Source organism: Heterodontus francisci, chromosome 15, assembly GCF_036365525.1.
Source record: "Heterodontus francisci isolate sHetFra1 chromosome 15, sHetFra1.hap1, whole genome shotgun sequence".
In the NCBI taxonomy this organism is placed as follows: Eukaryota; Metazoa; Chordata; class Chondrichthyes; order Heterodontiformes; family Heterodontidae; genus Heterodontus; species Heterodontus francisci.
The window spans coordinates 13,177,480-13,197,237 of NC_090385.1; the positions used below are offsets into that span (position 1 = coordinate 13,177,480).

Consider the following 19,758-nt stretch of genomic DNA (forward strand, 5'->3'; position numbering starts at 1 on the left):
CCGTAAATGTGCGTGCTTCTCGCTAGTCATGTAGGCGGCTGGCCCACAGTGATCACGCGGCGGCCAGCCGCTTTACATAATGGTGGCTTGGTGCCTGGCCAATCATGTGGCGGGGCAGGGATGTGGATGCTGAATACGGTGTCGGTTGTCTCCGGGGCAGGTGCTGGTGCTGTATTTAAAGCCCTGCCAGCACAGCTTGCATTGCTACCTTGGACTCATTTGCTGCTTGTTATTCACTGCTAAGACCTGTGACTCCTCACCACTCCCGCCACAGGATTGCAGAGGCAAGTCACAGGGTGCCCCCACGGTTCAGCGATGCCTCCCTCGAGATTCTCCTCAGGGTTCAAGGGAAAGGCAGGAGGTCCTCTTCCTCACTGATGGAAAGAAGAGATCCTCCCGCCTGACCAAGCAAGCCTGGATGGAGATAGCTGAGGAAGTCAGCAGCTGTGGGGTCAATGACCTCCTACGTTCGACCAAGGACTGCTCCATAATTCTCTCTTTAGTTATTGCATGTGGCTACGCGGGAGGAAGTGAGATATGGGGAGGGAGGCACTGCACCTGTGCAGGCAGAGGGGCTGGGCGTCACCTCACCCTGATGATGCATGGCTGCATCTCGGACACAAGCCGCTTTCCTTCACAGCTCACCCCTATTATCTCCCCTGAGAGTGGGCATGAGCTATATAGGGGGTGAGGGGCTGCCACTAGCAAAGCTGTCATGTTGATCACTCTGCGAAGTATGACTGTCTCCCTCTTTCCACTTGCAGGCCAAGAGGGCCCATAACAGGAGGGAGACATACCGGACAGGCGGAGGCATCCCAGATCCTCAGCCTCTCTTGCTAGCTGAGGAGGAAACACTGGAATTAGCAGGATCCCAGGGCAGCCACTCCATATCTGATGGAGAGACTGGAGTCGCTTTACAGGAGAGTGAGGATTGTCTTCCATCGACATACAATTCACTTCTGGAGACTCACGTTACGCATGGCTGGCATGACGAGATCTGCACAGCCTAACCTGCACATGTTTGCGTTCTGTCATCCAGGTTGCCGTCTGAAGGCGATTCCAACAGAAGGGGGACAGCTGTCAACCTCTGAGGAAGAACCGCAGTCAGGGGAAGCACCGTCCTATGACTCTCCTGCTCCTTCCACCAACGCAGGAACTTTCACCTCGGTGGGTTTTCGCTCGGCTGTGGAATTAGGGTCACAAGCTGGTGAGAGCACTGCACATGTGCCTGAGCAGCTGGCTGTGGCTGAGACATCCAAGGCTTCTGACAGTCGTAGGTCTGTGTGAGGCCAGGCCCAAGCTGACCCCTAGGCTGCTGACGAGCCTCGGGTATTGACAGCACAGAACATGCTGGAGTTGCAGAGAGGGGTAAGGCAACATCTGACAGCGATGCCAGAGGCAATGAGTGGCCATGAGTGGATGATGGAGGAGTCTATCCATGCCATGAGTGCTGCCATGTCTCAGGCACATGAGCACATAGCTTCCTCCATCAAGAGGTTGGTGACCCTCATGGAGAGCCAGATCCCACAGATGCTCGCAGACCTGCACACCATCACCTTGGCCGTGAGCTCAAAGCAATAGTGGCATGACGAGAGAAGGATGAGGCGCCTGGAGTCTTCTCCAGCTCCTCATCCTTCTCTGGTGAGTAGGGAGGTTCAAGTGAGCTGTGAAAGGGAGGAGGAGAGGTGAGCATCCTCAGCTGGGCCTCCCCTCAGGGCGCTCTGAGTGTGGACACCAGCTCCCGAGCCCCTCCGCCAGTGAGCCCAGCTCCAGTAGCTGCGATTCCCGAGGAGAGTCCTACACCTGTGCAGGAAACCCTCAGGCAGCTGGGGCCTTCCAGGCCTCAGGCAGCCAGAGGATGGCCTCCGAAGTCATCAGAAGCCAAGGGGCAGTGTGATCAGGAGCCTGCCTCCAGCCCAGCTGCTGGCGCTGGTGTCACACCTCGTAGAAGTACTCGCAAACATATAAAGAAAACCACCTAGAGATACTGGGAGCTTCTCAGGTGCTTGAAATTTGATCTTTGCTTCATCATATAAAGTTCTTTTGTTCTTGAAATTAAGATTCATTGTGTAAAAGTGATTATTCTATCATACCTTAATTGTGAGCTGCTGACTTCACCCTTCCCCCTTAGTGGATGTCAATGTAGGCACAGCCCTCATTTTCATAGAGTCTCATTGGCCAAAGTGTGTGGTTCAGCTGGGCACGAGGCACAGAAGACAAATAGAAAGGAGGTGACAGACTGCATGCATTGAAGTGAGTTTTTCCTGATCTTACTCTGAGTGGCCATCATGGTGGCTGGAAGTGGGTAAGTTTGAAATTGGTGCATCGCTCAATCTGCCTGGTCTCCAGTGCAAGGGCTTCAACATCCAATGCTGCTTGCTCATCTCCCTCCTCCGCATCCTCCTGGTCAGTGGAGGAGTGTCATTCAATCATGTCCTCATCACACAAGGCCTCCCACCCCCCATTTTCCTCTTAATTGCAAGACCCTCATTGAATCGCAATGAAAAAGATGCAAATGTATTAAAACTAAGTCTTTAGCAATTTAAATAGCATTCCTGTTGTGTCGGGTCGGTGAGGCTGCCTTGGTACTTTCCAGCTGCTGGCTAAATCCGGAACCGACGTCATGACATCATATTTCCGGGCGGACGTATCTGATGCAATTCTCCAACTCCCCATACCACCATTCCCACTGCAAACAGCCATACTAACTTCAGCCCTTACATTTATATAGCGCCTTTCACAACCTCAAAGTGTTTTACAGCCAATTAAGTACTTTTTGAAGTGCAGTCAACTTTCTAATGTAGGAAACGTGGCAGCCAATTTGTGCATAGCAAGGTCCCACAAACAGGATTGTGATAATGATCACAATAATACCAACTCCACCGTCTCATAAATCAAGAGACAAGCTCTGAAAAATCTAGAGATTTAGTATATAAATCAGAAGTTACTTTTTTCAAAGATTAATCTATGAAAAAACTGAAAGACAGATACAGAAGTATCAAAAAAGCTTACTTCCTTGTGATCTGTCAAATATTAACAATAATGACTTTATTTAACCACTAGGAAAAAATACCCTTGTAATAGGTAAATCTGGGCAATACTTAACAAATTAAAATGTTCTACAAGGAAATGTTAACAAATGCTTGGGTTCAGTGATCCAGTGGAGTTTAGACTGAGCTGTAAAAACAAAAGTCAACAGAGCTGGAAAGCCTTCTGCATGCAAAATGCAGTTACTTTTACCAATAGCTTTTCAAGTATGGGTTGGTTCTCAGTCTACTAAAATATTAGGCGGGGTGAAATTGAGTGCGGGAATTGTAATGCATGATTAACCCACACCTATTCAAAGTGATGCAGGCAGCACAAAGCTGCCTGCTAATTATAATGTTTGCACCATGCAGCCGAGCGCTCAGCGCACTGCTGAATGACTGCAAGCCTCAGCAGGGGGCCCAGGTTTGTGCGAGACGAGCACCACGTAAAGCCATCAGACTACTCCAATTGCTGTGGTGCCACCCTGGGGGAATGGCAGCGGCTCTGTGGAATATGAATGCGCTGTCCTCTCTCAGGATGACAGCATTCATGCTCTCACCACTACCACTCCGCCAGTGTCCTTGCTGTTGCCTCTCAGCCAGCCAGCCCAGACTGCTGCCATCCAAGCTGAGGTGGTGCAGTCCAAAGCTGGGCCTTCTAGGCTCGGAGCTGCTCGAGGCTTTTTTGTGGGATCTTGCTCTCCTCAAGGATGTTCAAGGCCATGAGCAATCTCCCCTAGTAAAATTCAGCAACCTTCCACCAGCCGTGCTGCAGCCACTGGGATAGCACTGCGTAGGAGCACTAGGGCAGGCAAAGGAATTGGTTGAGCTGCATATTGATGATTGGATTTTTTTGTTGCATAAAGATGGTATAGGATGGTGGTTTTGTGGTGGTTTTTATTTCAGGAATTTAGCAAAGAAGATGCAGTGATGATCCATAACAGAGAGATGGGACGGTGTGGGACTGTTGCACCATGTGGCTCTAGGGTTATATTCATGGGAACTGGAATCAAATTATGCACTCATGTATAGCCTTTCTGAAGTGTGATTGTGTCGGCTGCCTTCTCCCTTCCTCCTCCTCCTCTTCCAGAGGTTGTCACCGAAATTATGATAGGAAGGGCTGTGCCCTCATGAGTGCCAGGTTGTGGATGATGTAACAGACACCATGAATTTGGACACCCATTCCGCAAGTACTGGAGGGCTCCTCCAGAGCTGTTGATGCAATGGAACTTTTACATCAGCACCTCAATGGTCTGCTCAATGATGTTTCTCATGGCAGCTTGACTCTCATGAGACACATGCTGGCCACATGCATTTGGGTTGTGGAGGGGAGTCACCAGCCAGGTATAAAACGGAAGCCCCTGTCCCCCAGCAGCCACCTTTGGGTCGGCGTTGCGGCTGAAAGAACATTGGAACAACGGTCTGGCACATGATAAACATATAATGACTGCTGCCAGGATAGCGGGTATTCACCAGGATGATGTGCTGAGCATGGTCGCACACCAACTGCACATTCAGTGAATGGTACTGTTTATGGTTGTAGTACCATTCAACATTGCGTGTGCAGTCGATGACACCCTGCACCAGGGAGAAGCCTCTATCCTCCCAAAGCCACATGCACGCTCTGTCTGCTTCTCTCTGTTCAGAGAAAACACAATGAAGTCCCCTCTCCTGGTGTCCAGAACCTCTGTTACCTCTCTGATCCAACCATGAATGGCAAACTGGATGACGTTGCATGTTCCAGCCTGGAAGGATCCCGACGCATATAAATTCAGCTCCATGGTCACTTTCACAACCACTGGCAGTGCCATCCTTGCATGGCTGTGAGGCTGCAGGTCTGGTTCCAAGAGTTCTGTGAGCACCTCCTTGGAGAACCACAGGTGACACATACACTACTACTGGCTTAGGGGGACATAGGGGAAATGCTTTTGGAAGATCCTAGGTGATTAAGGCCTCCTGTTGAGAGCCATTCTTCCCCTTTTCCTCCTCCATCTATGAGTTTGTTTACATGCAGCTGATATCTATGACTCCCAGTTTCACTCTACATAAGGTTCTGTGCAAGTTCTGTTACATTACTTCCTGTGATGACATTCACAGACTATTTACATACTCTGCTCAGTAACAACCCTATGTTGCATTATGCTACCTCTCCCTCCAAGTCTCTGACTTTGTTTCTCAGAATGTCAGCTGCTATAGCGTTTTTACAAGTCTGCCATAACGCTTTCTTTTCTCTTTAGGAGATGCCTGTGGATTCGAGTCTTTTAGTTTGTCCTTCTCATTTTTTTGTCCTTCAGTATAACTGAAGTTCCACTGACTCAAGTTCTTCACTCGGGTTGTCCTCTGGGTTGGTGGCTGATTGCAGCTCTGTGGATTCGTCAACTTCTCGAGATGACTTTTCCTCTGGGATCTGCTGCTTCTTTGGTACCATCACCAATGATCTTCTGTTTCTTCTTACCATCCCTTGGGCAGTTTGGATAATGTACGATCGTGGATCTGGTGATTGTTCCATCACTTCTCCATTGTTTCTCTGATCTCTAACCCTAACTGATTCGCCAGGTTGTATGTCTGTCAAGTTTTTGGTTCTGTGACGTAGTCATAATTCTCAAATTGCGTAGATCTTCCTCTAACCTCTCTCTCTGTCACTTTTTCCAAGCCTTCTGCACTCACTTGTGGGTTAGCGTTCTTGGAAGTATGGGAAGTTGTGTTCTTAATCTTCATCCCATCAACAATTCACATGGGGCTAAACCATTCTGAAGTGGTGTTTTCATCTCATGACGATTGACAGCACACACGATACACCTTGATATCATCTCTTCCATCTCTTTTGATATACCAGGTCACAAAACTGACTGTCTAGCCCTGGCATTTTGTTATTCCTAAATGTCCTTTGTGTAATCTTACCAAGATCTCAAATGTTCATGTCTTGGGATGACTGATCTCTCTTCAAATATCAATAAATCATCGATGATACTCAAATGACTTCATTGCTCATAATATTGCCTTAACACTGGGTTATGTGACATATATGCTGGCCATCCATGCAAACAATATTCTCTAATTACTGCACATACTTCATCTTTTTGAGCCTTCCTGTTTTTGCTCAACTTCTGATTTGTAGCAGGTAAAACTCTGTAGTTATTAGAGTAAACACTTCTACTTCCTCAAAAAACAGAATGTCTCCTTCTTCAGGTCCTGCTGATGTAGTGCGTGATAACGTATCCGCTATTATTTGCTGTTTCCCAGGAACATATACGGTTTTAGCATCAAATCTCGTTAATCTTAATCAAAACCTCTGCACTCTAGGAGGTAATTTTGTTGGTTCTTTTGTATTTAGCAAAGCAACTAATGGTTTGTGATCAGTTTCAATCTTAAATTAAAGACCTAGCACATAGTCAGAGAATTTCTCACATGCCCATGTAGCTGCCAGCACTTCCTTTGCTTGTTTCTGTCAAAGAAAGAAATGCAAATTATACAGGTCTGTGATTCGCATCGCTTTGTACCTGAAACAGATTTATGAAAAGGAAATCATGTTTGACAAACCTTTTGGAGTCTTTCAAGGATGTTACTTGTAGCATGGATAAAGGAGAACCAGTGGATGTGGTGTATTTGGATTTTCAGAGGGCTTTTGATAAGGTTCCACACATGAGCTTAGTAAATAAAATTAGAGCACAGAGGACTGGGGGTAATATACTAGTACGGATTGAGAATTAGTTAACAGACAGAAAGCAGAGAGTAGGAATAAATGGGTTATTCTCAGGATGGCGGGCTGTTACCAGTGGGGTACTACAAGGATCAGCGCTGGGGCCACAGCTGTTCATAATCTATATAAATGATTTGGATGTGGGGACCAAATGTAATATTTCCAAATTTGCTGATGACACAAAACTAGGTGGGAATGTACGTTGTGAGGAGGATGCAAGGAGGCTTTAAGGGGACTTGGACAGGCTAAGTGAATGGGCAGAACATTGACAATTTTCAGTGAGCTTATATAAGTTGTTGATAAGAGAATCAATACTTTCTCCTCTCTGCTGAAGCCGTATATTAATTTGGTGTGCTCGACGGTCACGTTTTTTTCTTGCATTAAATTATGACACCAGAGCCTTATTAACCCCATCATAAGTAGCCTTTTCTTTGTCTATGCCCTGTGTTATGAGGATGTCAGCCGTACACTCCCCCATGGGATATAACATACTGACCTGCTCCTTGTCTGGCTTCTGCGCGAGACCCGATGCAGTTCGATACCTAGTAAATCTTCAAACTCATTTCTGCTATGCCTGCTTCTGTCCAGCTACATTCTCGAAGTTCTCCGGTGAGGGCAGTGATTTTTCCATTTCTTCTTCAGTTTACCATTGCCACCATATAATATTCTGATGCTAGTAAGTCTTATCATAGAATATCTGACAGATTGACAGTTACAGGAGCAGGAGTTTATTTACATGCATCTGACTTCTATGGCTTCCAGTTTCACTCAGCACAAGGTTCTGCACAAGTTCTGTTACACCACTTCCTGTGATGACACCCACAGACTATTTACATATTCTACCCAGTAACAACCTTGTATTATAATACAGTTTTCTGCCTCTGCACCATCTTTTCTCATGCTGCAACCCAAGCAGGACTGTTACTATATGGTCCCTCATGACTGGGAGCAAAGTGGTGTGCCCAGAGTCCTTGCAATAAAAACCAATGCCTTCCCCATGTGCTGGCTCGCTCCCTGCAGATGTCACCAACTGTAATCAACTTCGCAAAACACCCAGTACTTCCACATACTCAAACAGAGCCTGTAGAAAGTCATAAACAACTAACCTACAAGTTGTTAATGATGTGTTAAAATAGCAGTGGTGGGGGTATGGGTCCCTTGTGCTGCTGAATGTGTGGTCAGCTCTGCATGTTTAAGAGAGGCTACTAACTCGAGTGGGGAGGTCTAAAAGTAGCAGCGTTAGGGTCAAATCAGAGTTAGAGACTGAGTGACATCATGATCTACCTACAGTGCATGCTTCCAGTGTGCATTCGTGATGCCAATGCTAATGCCCTCACCAAGATAGCACTAGGCAAGGGCCACACTAGAAGTGGGTGGAAGTGGTGTGGATGCCATTTTGTTACTAAACCAGCAACCATAGCTCAGAAATTACCAGTGCTACTGAGCCAAATTTTGAGGCCTAGGTGCTTGTACTTTACTAAATAAACTTGGAAATGTGTACACCACGGGCCTTACAGATCTTTCTCTGTAAAAAAAACGATTCAAAGAAAGTGAATAAAACCTGTCTGAAGTTTTACGTTTAAAACCCATGCAAATTTGATCACTAGGTGCAGTAATGCAGAACCCAAGTTGTTTGAAGCTGCATCATCCAATTGACCAGTTTGTCTTGACAGAGACTGGGCAGGGTGCCACAGTTATATCCCGTATGTGTTGGCAGGCAGTTCAGAGGGAATTTACTAGATTGATACTTGGAATGAGCAGGTTGTCTTATGAGGAAAGACTGGGATTCTTTTCACCGGGGTTTGGAAGAGTGAGGGGAGACTTGATTGACGTTGAAAAGACCCTGAATGGTCTTGACAAGGTGGATGTGGAAAGGATGTTTCCTCTTGTGGGTGATTTCAGAACTAGGGGGCACTGTTTTAAAATTAGGGGATGCCCATTTAGGACAGAGATGAGGAGCAATATTTTCTCTCAGATGGTTGTGCGACTTTAAAATTCTCTGCCTCAGAAGGTGGTGGAGACGGGGTCATTGAATATTTTTAAGACGGAGGTAGATAGATTCTTGTTATGCAAGGGAATCAAAGGTTATCAGGGTAGATGAGAGTGTGGAATTCGAAATACAAACAGATCAGCCATGATCTTATTGAAAGGCGGAGCAGGCCCGAGGGGCCGAATGTCCTACTTCTGCTCCTAATTCGTGTCTTTGTATGTTCGCAAGTCTGCTTTGAAGGGGAAAGCTTGGTTCATCATTCTTCCCGATGTCGCCGTCAGCTGTCCTCCCCATGAATGCCAGAACCACCTTCCTGGTAAACTTTGTGAAAAGCCTCAGCTTCGTTCACGGGCACATGTGTGTGGTTAGGGAGAAAAAATTGTGATATTTGAAAGGCCTATTGTGAAAGCATGGGCAAGGCTCAGAAATTGCGATGAATTTGCAAGAGGTGACATGTCTGTGACCAGATAATCTGTTTTAGTGATGTGATTGAAAAATACATATTGGCCAGGACACTGGAGTGAACTCCCATGGTCTGCTTTGAAATAGTGCCTATGGATTGTTTACATCCACTTGAGAGAACAGACGGGGGCCTCACTTTAATATCTCATTCAAAAGATGGCTCCTCCGACAGTGCAGCACTCCCTCAGTACTGAACTGGAGCAACAGCCCAGATTTTTGTGCTCAAGTCTCTGGAGTGCGTCTATGAACCCATAACCTTACGCCTCAAGTGAGAGCACTACTAACTAAGCCACATCTGACACTAACTGATAAAATGCTACTTCTTTGTGTGATGAGAGCACAAGCAGGAGAATCTACCTGGCAATAAAAACATAGAAGTGATTAACATGTCCAAAGAGGTCCTGAGTCCATGAGATTGAAATTGAACAGCACCTTGGTTTCAGTGTACTTGGCTGTCAACTTGAATGCTTTCCTGAGTGAAAAGTGCAATGTGCCTCAAGCACTGTGCATCATTGTGCAAGTGACAGAATAATTGCACCCGAAGTGATGGTAGGGTAGACCTTGGCTTTGTGTGATAGTGTAAACCGTGTGATAACGAGTCAGCAACCTATTTTACATCCTTTCCCATTTTTATTTTCCATTGTCTTATGGGGGGGGGCTGCCAACTCACTATCGCCAGTTTTAAACAATTTCTTAAAGTCCAGTATAAGTGCTTTAAGTTAATAAAAAGATCCTCTTTGCATATAATAAGTGTGAAGGTAGATTCACTCGTCCTACATGTAGACTATTGGAGTGGCAGAGAATTCAGGAAAATTGGGAGGACTTTGTAAAGGGCGTATGCTCCTGCCCTTCCAATTTTCCTGCATTCAGTACTCACAGGCGATCCAGGTGTGGGACCACTGTTAGTTGCTGCTTCTTTACTGCTTTACATGTATTAGGGATTGTGCAGTTCATAATCTTAGATACCACGTGCATTTTCAATTAGTTGTGGGAATCTCCAGTTCTACATCCTGAGCTCCATACCATCCGACTTTACTCCCTCCTTGTCCAATGCTGAGGGCGCCGTTACAGTGCAGCTGCTTGTCGGAGATTGGTTGCTGTAGTTTGGGTTCCAGTCACACAGAATTGAGTTTATGTGGACTGTTGCCAACCACGCTGGAACTCTTAACTATACTGCCTGAGATGAAGTTCTTTGCATGCACCTATTCCTATAGTTAGCAATGAAAATTCAGAGAGACAGAAGGGGACATTCCTTTCTCTCTAATAAATTGAAATAAAATAGCATTAATAAATGAACCAGGCTTGAGAGCACAATGAATTTAGACTCCATGCAGTGACAAACCAAAGTGATGTGTTTGAGGAGTCTCACACCACTTTGCTCCAAAATCGGATTGCGCCCTGACTACAGAATTGTGCTACATGTTTAACTTGCTTCACCCCAATGCTAATTCTCTGTTGTAAATATAAAATTCCTGATGACAGTGCCTCTTTCTTAAAGCTATATCTTCCTATTGCACTCTGTCTCCCCGAATTTACATTGCTAACTGTTTAATTGACAACTACTTGCATTTATATAGTGCCTTTAACAAAGGAAAAGGTCTCAAGGCACTTTACAGGAAGGTAATTGGACACAAAAATTGATACCAACCCAATGAAGGACATATAAGAACAAGTGGCTGAAAATGTAATGAAAGAGGGAGGTTTTAAGAAGGGTCTTAAAGGAGGAGAGAGAATCTGAGAGGCCCTAAGGTTTAGGGAGAGAACTCCAGAGCTTAGGGCACAGGTAGCTGCCAATGGTGGGGTGAAGGGAGTGAGAGATGTGCAAATAACCAGAGTTTAATACGATATCAAAAGTGAATATGTTTCAAGTTGTCCTCTGTGCGGCCTCCTCATGATCCTAATGAAATTGTCCCAGGGAGAGGAGTATGAGAATATTGTCATGGATGTCTGTACCTCAGTTATTAATAAAGCATTTTCATGCTTAACCTCTCCCGAATTGTCACTAAACGCACCGCATATCAATGAGAAACTTCAAAAATAAAATGTAGCAGCCTAATTTTTAAATTATGGTCATGTTAAATCAACAGAGAGGTTTCATCAACAGAAAACTGATTGTTCAGTGCTGTTGGCAAGAAATGTTTGTTCGTTGAAACCTAATTAGCAGTCGGCTAGTAACCCAAGCAGTTAAGTGCGTGACTCTCAACAAAAAGGTCATGCTCCATAGCCCTCGGGCAGCTTACTGTCAGCTGGTGATACTTTGTATTCTGTGGCTGATTTAGGCAAGCTCTTGGCCTGGAGCTGTTCCATCTTCACAGTAAAATGGAAAGCAAGGCACTGCCTGATGCATTTCATTAAAGCACATCTCGTTAATTTTTTATATTCGTTCATGGGATGTGGGCATTGCTGGCAAGACCAGTATTTATTGCCCATCCCTAATTACCATTGAGAAGATGGTAATGAGTCACCTTCTTGAACCTTTGCAGTCCACATGGTGTAGGTAGGTACACCCACAGTGCTGTTAGGAAGGGAGTTCCAGGATTTTGACCCAGCGACAGTGAAGGAACGGTGATATAGTTCCAAGTCAGGATGGTGCATGGCTTGGAGAGAAACTTGCAGGTGGTGGTGTTCCCATGCACCTGCTGCCCTTGCCCTACTAGATGGTAAAGGTTGTGGGTTTTGATGGTGTTGTCGAAGGAATCTTGGCGGATTGCTGCAGTGCATTTGTATATGGTACACACTGCTGCCACTGTTCACCAGTGGTGGAGGGAGTGAATGTTTAGGATGGTGGATGGGTTATTGATCAAATGGGCTGCTTTGTCCTAGATGGTGTCGAGCTTCTTGAGTATTGTTGGAGCCGCACTCATCCAGGCAAGCGGAGAGTATTCCAACACACTCCTGGATGGTGGACAGGCTTTGAAGAGTCAGGAGGTGAGTTACTCGCTGCTAAATTCTTAGCCTCTGACCTAACATCTTGTCAGTGGATCAACTGGTTTAAACAGGAGCAAACTAAAATTCTGAGCAGGACTACCAGAACTCAGACCATTTCTTTGGGTTTATGTAGAAGGGTTATTGAAATTATCGAATCAACTTCAGGAGACCGTATCAACCCATAGCTATTTAACGTACCTTACTTTTACCAATGCTGCAAGGATAATGGATCTGAACCTATTTCACAACACTGATACAGTAACAAACCACTTTGTAGTGCAATACGGGGACCTGTAATTTGGTAGATCACAGAAATTGCATCAGCTGTTGTGTCACTTAAGTATGATAATCAAGTGTCATCCATCTGAATTGCACATAATGTTGGGCAAGATTTTAACTCACTCAAAACTCATTCACTGACACAGCATTAAAATTGGGCTCAATTTATTAAGATTAAAGCTTGACCCAAAAAGTGCAATAGGAAGATATAGCTTTGAGAAAGAGGCACTGTCATCAGGAATTTTATATTTACAAACGAGAATTCGCATTGATGTGAAGCAAGTTAAAAATGTAGCACAATTCTGAAGTCAGGGTCCAATCTGGTTTTGGAGCAAAGTGGTGTGAGACTCCTCAAACACATCACGTATATTTGTTGTGCCTTCTACCTTTTCGATCTGATTCTGTTTTGGGCTGATTTGAATTAAGCTGTTTCATAAAGGTAGCCTGGGGTTTCTTGAAGTCAATTTTCTGAAATTCTAAATGACTAGAGATACTGGCAAAAGGAGCTGAGGGGGCACACTTGGAACTATTTCTTCACCTAAAACCTGAACAGTTGCCAAAAGTGAGGTGTTAGTGAACATTCATATTTTAATGACCATCTAGCATCTTAGCTGGTCACAGCTATGGTGTTAGCCCACAGCTGGCTAGATTTGATCTCCTAATCTCAGGGTTGCCAGTCTAGTGCTAAAGCCTGCCATACCAAATGGATCTCAGTAGCCCTCTGGGTAGAAATAAGCTTTGCCTTCCACCAACCACCAAGAAAAGGAGGTGCTTGAGTTTTAATTTGACATTTCCTCCATCAAATCTGAGCACACATGTCATCAGTTGGGCCAAGCCCTTTAGTTGAATTGCATGTAAGGAGCTCTGCATTGAACAAAATGTTTTACAAATGGACTGGAGATTTTTTGAACCAAAACACAAATAATACTAAAACAATATTGTATCACAAAAAATTGGCAATTGTTTTATATTTCTCCCTCACCAGTAATTAGAAAAAACCTCTTTAATGTGGATCAAATATGTTGAAAATGTTCTGGAGCTGGTGCATCAATTTTGTAATATAATTTTCAACTGATGTGACAAAAATGTATTTCTGTAGACATCTGAAATAGGGTTTTATAATGAACAGCAGAAGGGTTTAACAGTGAAGAGCAGAAGGTTTAATAGTAAAGAGCAGTAGGGTTTAATGGTGAAGAACAGTAGACGTATTAGTCAAGAGAAATGGGGTTTAGCAGTGAAGAGCAGTAGAGTTTAATAATGAAGAAAAGTAGGGTTTAATAGTAAAGAGCAGCAGAGTTTAATAATAGAGAGCAGTAGGCTTTAGCAGTGAAGTGCAGTCGGGTTTAACAGTGAAGAACAGTATGGTTTAATAGTGGAGAGCAGTAGGATTTACTAGGGTTTAACAGCCAAGAGCAGTAGGGTTTAGCAGTGAAGAGCAGTAGGGTTTAGCAGTGAAGAGCAGTAGGGTTTAACAGTGAAGAGCAGTAGGGTTTAGCAGTGAAGAGCAGTAGGGTTTAACAGTGAAGAGCATTAGGGTTTATCAGTAAAGAGCAATAGGGTTTAGCAGTGAAGAGCAGTAGGGTTTGCAGTGGAGAACAGTAGGGTTTAACAGTGAAGAGCATTAGGGTTTAGCAGTAAAGAGCAATAGGGTTTAGCAGTGAAGAGCAGTAGGGTTTAGCAGTGAAGTGCAGTCGGGTTTAACAGTGAAGAGCAGTAGGGTTTAACAGTGAAGAGCATTAGGGTTTAGCAGTAAAGAGCAATAGGGTTTAGCAGTGAAGAGCAGTAGGGTTTAGCAGTGAAGAGCAGTAGGGTTTAGCAGTGAAGAGCAGTAGGGTTTAACAGTGAAGAGCAGTAGGGTTTAACAGTGAAGAGCAGCAGGGTTTAGCAGTGAAGAGCAGTAGGGTTTAGCAGTGAAGAGCAGTAGGGTTTAACAGTGAAGAGCAATATGGTTGAATAGTGAAGAGTAGTAGAGTTTGGCAGTGAAGAGCAATATGGTTGAATAGTGAAGAGTAGTAGAGTTTGGCAGTGGAGAACAGTAGGGTTTAGCAGTGAAGAGCAGTAAAAGAGAGCGCGGGACTCGAGGCCCTCACTTACCTGAAGACAAGAGTGGCGGCGGCTGGCGGACCTGGGCGGAAGCTGATCCGGTGCGGGAGCTGTAAAGGAGAGCACGGGCCTCGAGGTCCTCACTTACCTGAAGACAGGAGCGGCGGCAGCTGATGGACCTGCTCTCTCTCTCGGCGTGCGCTGAGACTCGGAAAAAAAACTTACAGTGACATCATGGGAAATCTGCAAGGTGATTGGTTGGGTGAGTAGCAGCAGTTAGTGCATCTAAATAGCTTAAAAATGAGGGGAACGTTTTTTTTGTTGAAAAGAAAGCCTTCTGATGATTAGGTGAGTACTACTAAAGAGTTTTTTTTGATTCAGTGTAACTTAATAAGGACTTCAGATTGTAGTGGGTAGAACAAGGCTCCTAGTATAATTAGTATTTTTTAATTAAGGGAGTAACTAATTCATCTAAAGGTAAGACATGGCAGGAGAGCTCAGCCCTGTGATATGCTCCTCCTGCGCTATGTGGGAAATCAGGGACGCTTCCAGTGTCCCTCACGACCATGTGTTCAGGAAATGTATCCATCTGCAGCTACTGGCTACCAGCATTACGGAGCTGGAGCTGCGGGTGGATTCACTGTGGAGTATCCGCGATGCTGAGGACGTTGTGGATAGCACGTTTAGTGAGGTGGTCACACGCAGGTAATGGCTGCACAGGCAGAAAAAAGATGGGTGACCACCAGACGGAGTAGTAGGCGCAGGCAGGTAGTGGCCATCCCCCTCTCAAACAGATAAACCACTTTGGATACTGTTGGGGGGATGACCTCCCAGGGAAAAGCAGCAACAGCCAAGTTCATGGCACCACGGAGGGCTCTGCTGCACAGCAGGGGAGGAAAAGGGGTGGAAGAGCTGTAGTGATACGGGATTCTATCGTAAGGGGTGCAGATAGGCGTTTCTGTGGCCGCAAACGTGACTCTAGAATGATATGTTGCTTCCCTGGTGCTAGGGTCAAGGATGTCATGGAGCGGCTGCAGGACATTCTGAAAGGGGAGGGTGAGCAGCCAGAGGTTGTGGTCCATATTGGTACTAACGACATAGGCAGGAAGAGAGATGAGCTCCTGCAAAGTGAATATAGGGAGTTAGGCAGAAGGTTAAAAAGCAGGACCTCTAGGGTTGTAATCTCTGGATTACTTCCTGTGCCACGTGCTAGTGTCTATAGGAATAGGAGGATAGAGCAGATGAATGCGTGGCTGAAGACATAGTGCAGGAGGGAGGGCTTTCGGTTCCTAGATCACTGGGTCTGTTTCTGGCATAGATGGGATCTGTACAAGTTGGATGGGTTGCACCCGAACCGGACCGGGACCAACATCCTTGCTGGGAGGTTTGCTAGTGCTGTTGCGGGGGGTTTAAACTAATTTGGCAGGGGGATGGCATACAGAGTGAAAGTATAGTAGGGGGTGAGGCACAGCCAAATATAGAAGAGAAGATGAGTCAGTCTGGAAGGCAGAGCAAATATAGACCTGTTAAGGCACAAGTGAAAAATGCAAGGCTGGATTGCATCTATTTTAATGCAAGGAGTCTTACTAATAAGGCAGATGAATTGAGGGCATTGATTGGCACATGGGATTATGATATTATTGCTATCACAGAGACATGGCTGAGGGAGGGGCTGGACTGGCAGCTCAATATTCCAGGGTATAGAATCTTCAGGCGTGATAGGGGAGGGGATAAAAGAGGAGGTAGTATTGCACTGTTGATCAAGGAGTCAATTACTGCAGTAAGGAGGGAGGATATCTTCGAAGATTCCTCAAATGAGGCCATTTGGGCAGAACTTAAAAACAAAAGGGGGCAATCGCTTGGCTGGGCATGTACTACAGGCCTCCAAAGAGACAGGGAGAGATAGAGGAGCGGATATGTAGGCAAATCCCAGAGAGGTGTAAAAATAATAGGGTAATAATAGTTGGGGATTTCAACTTACCTAATATCAACTGGGATAGTCTTAGTGCAAAAGGCTTAAAGGGGGAGGAATTCTTAAAATGCATACAGGAGAGTTTTTTGAGCCAGTACGTAGAAAGTTCTACAAGAGAAGAGGCAGTACTGGACCTAATCCTAGGGAATGAAGCTGGACAACTGGTAGAAGTATCAGTGGGGGGAGTATTTCGGGGATAGTGACCATAACTCTGTATGATTTAAGGTAGTTATGGAAAAGGACAAAGATGGACCAGAAATAAAAGTACAGAATTGGCCAGTGGGAGGCATTCAAAGGGGAAATAGTGAGAGTTCAGGGCCAATATGTTCCCATTAAGGTCAAGGGTAGGACCATCAAGTCCAGGGAACCCTGGATGTCAAGGGATATAGAGTATTGGATCAGGAAAAAAAAGGAGGCTTATGGCAGATTCGGAGCACTGAAAACAGCGGAGGCCCGAGAAGAGTATAGAAAGTATAGGGGGGTACTTAAAAAAGTAATTAGGAGAGCGAAGAGGGGACATGAAAAAACATTGGCGGTCAATATAAAGGAAAATCCTAAGGCGTTTTATAAGTATATTAAGGGCAACAGGATAACCAGGGAAAGAGTAGGGCCCAAATTGGCAATCTGTGTGTGGAGCTGGAGGACACAGGTGAGGTTTTAAATGATTACATTTCATCTGTTTTCACTGTGGAGAAGGATGATGTAGGTATAGAGATCAAGGAGGGGGATTGCGAAATACTTGAACATATTAATATTGAAAGGGAGGAAGTATTAGATGCTTTAGCGGGCTTAAAAGTGGATAAAACCCAAGGCCCAGATGAAATGTATCCCAGGCTGGTGTGTGAGGCAAGGGAGGTGATCACAGGGGCTCCGACACAAATTGTCAGATACTCTCTGGCCACAGGAGAGGTACCAGAGGACTGGAGGACAGCGAATGTGGTACCATTATTCAAGAAGGGTAGCAGGGATAGACCAGGTGATTACAGGCCGGTGAGTCTAACATCAGTGGGAGGGAAACTATTGGAAAAAATTCTGAGGGACAGGATTAATCTCCACTTGGAGAGGCAGGGATTAATCAGGGATAGTCAGCACGGCTTTGTCAGGGGGAGATCGTGTCTAACTAATTTGAATGAATTTTTCGAGGAGGTGACTAGAGGTGTAGATGAGGGTAAGGCAGTTGATGCAGTCTACATGGACGTCAGTAAGGCTTTTGATAAGATCCCGCATGGGAGATTGGTCAAGAAGGTAAGAGCCCATGGGATCCAGGGTAATTTGGCAAATTGCATCCAAAATTGCCTTGGTGGCAGGAAACAGAGGGTAATGGTCGAGGGTTGTTTTTGCAAGTGGAAGCCTGTGACCAGTGGTGTACCACAGGGATCAGTGCTGGGACCCTTGCTGTTATTAGCGTACATTAATGATCTATACATGAATAGAGGAGGTATGATCAGTAAGTTTGCAGATGACACGAAAATTGGTGGTGTCGTAAATAGTGAGGAGGAAAGCCTTGGATTACAATATGATATAGGTGGGCTGGTAAGATGGGCAGAGCAGTGGCAAATGGAATTTAATCCTGAGAAGTGTGAGGTGATGCATTTTGGGAGGACTAACAAGGCAAAGGAATATACAATGGATGGTAGGACCCTAAGAAGTACAGAAGGTAAGAGGGACCTTGGTGTACTTGTCCATAGATTACTGAAGGCAGCAGCACAGGTAGATAAGGTGGTTAGGAAGGCATATGGGATACTCACCTTTATTAGCCTAGGCATAGAATATAAGAGCAGGGAGGTTATGATGGAGCTGTAAAAAAATGCTAGTTGGGCCACAGCTGGAGTACTGTGTACAGTTCTGGTCACCACACTATAGGAAGGATGTGATTGCACTGGAGAGGGTGCAGAGGAAATTCACCAGGATGTTGCCTGGGCTGTAGCATTTCAGCTATGAAGAGAGACTGAAAAGGCTAGGGTTGTTTTCCTTAGAACAGAAAAGGATGAGATGGGACATGATTGAGGTATACAAAATTATGAGGGGCATTGATAGGTTAGATAGGAAGAGACTTTTTCCCTTAGCAGAGGGGTCAGTAACCAGGGGGCATAGATTTCAGGTAAGGGGCAGGAGGTTTAGAGGGGATTTGAGGAAGAATGTTTTTACCCAGAGGGTGGTTGGAATCTGGAACACACTGCCTGCAGTGGTGGTAGAGGCAGGAACCCTCACAACATTTAAGAAGTATTTGGATGAGCACTTAAAATGCCATAGCATGCAAGGCTATGGGCCAAGTGCTGGAAAATGGGACTAGAATAGTTAGATGCTTGATGGCCGGCACAAACATGATGGGCTGAAGGGCCTGTTTCTGTGCTGTATAACTCTATGACTCTAATAGTGGAGAGCAGTAGGGTTTACTAGGGTTTTTAACAGCCAAGAGCAGTAGGGTTTAACAGTGAAGAGCAATATTCTTTAATAGTGAAGAGTAGTGGGTTTTAATAGTGAAGAGTAGTAGGTTTTAATAGTGGAGAGCAGTAGTGTTTAGCAGTGAAGTGCACTACTGTTTAAAGGTAAAACAGCCCTTTTCTGAAAATTCTGGATGAACAACAATTATCTGATGCGTAAGCTTGCTTGTGATATATAAAAACTCTGATCAAAGCTAAATGAATGAAGGTGATAGTAATGTACTGTAAATAACTTTAACCATGAGGATAGACAGTTCAGATTATGCCGAATTAAAAGGGTTTGTTGTGAAGTTAGTAGCAGTGCAGTATTTATCTGAATGATACTGGAAAATAAAGGCTACAGTTTTCATTTTTAAACCACTTGCTTTCACAGGTCTTTTAAGTTTATTTTCATATTTTAACTCTGCTCTACCAAGCCTGTGTGGTACTTAACATTATACTCCAAAGCAACAATAATTAGGAATTAATCAATTTCATTGTATAGAAATGACACATTACCCTCTCACAACACACTAAAAATGAAATTTTGAGTCTTTCTTTTACCTAATTTGGCATGGTTGCTCTCAGTTCCATGCATATTTTGGGAATTATCAAAGCCATATGGGAAAATTACATGGTGGCAAAGTTTGAACAATAAACAATGGTGGAAAAAAGTCTTAATTATTACTTAATTGCTTAGTAAGCTGATTTTTTCTTCTGTAATTATCCAAATAAACTGTTCACTGTTTCAGTAACCATTATTAGGAAGTTAACCAGAGAAATTCTTCAAAATGATGAAGAAAAAAGGTGCCTTTGCTTCTCAATGAGGACCTAATTAGTGGGGTGGGGGAAAAGTTCAAAGGGCAACAAATGATAGAGTAGGTACAGTGCAGTCACACAGGGAAAAGCAGTGAAGAGTGAAGATGGTGATATGA

At 44.7% G+C, this 19,758-nt stretch overlaps 1 protein-coding gene across 4 annotated transcripts in view; it reads left to right on the plus strand.

Moving 5' to 3' along the window:
• Positions 1-19,758, plus strand: part of zgc:66433 (uncharacterized protein LOC321250 homolog) — a 207,884-nt gene that overhangs the window by 42,843 nt on the left and 145,283 nt on the right. Inside the window, exon 2 of one of the 4 annotated variants that reach the window (XM_068047121.1) lies at positions 12,002-12,106. The exons of the other annotated variants lie outside the window; for them this stretch is intronic. The gene's annotated coding sequence lies outside the window, so the exon portion shown is untranslated. The remainder of the gene's footprint in view (positions 1-12,001; positions 12,107-19,758) is intronic. 4 annotated transcript variants of the gene reach the window in all.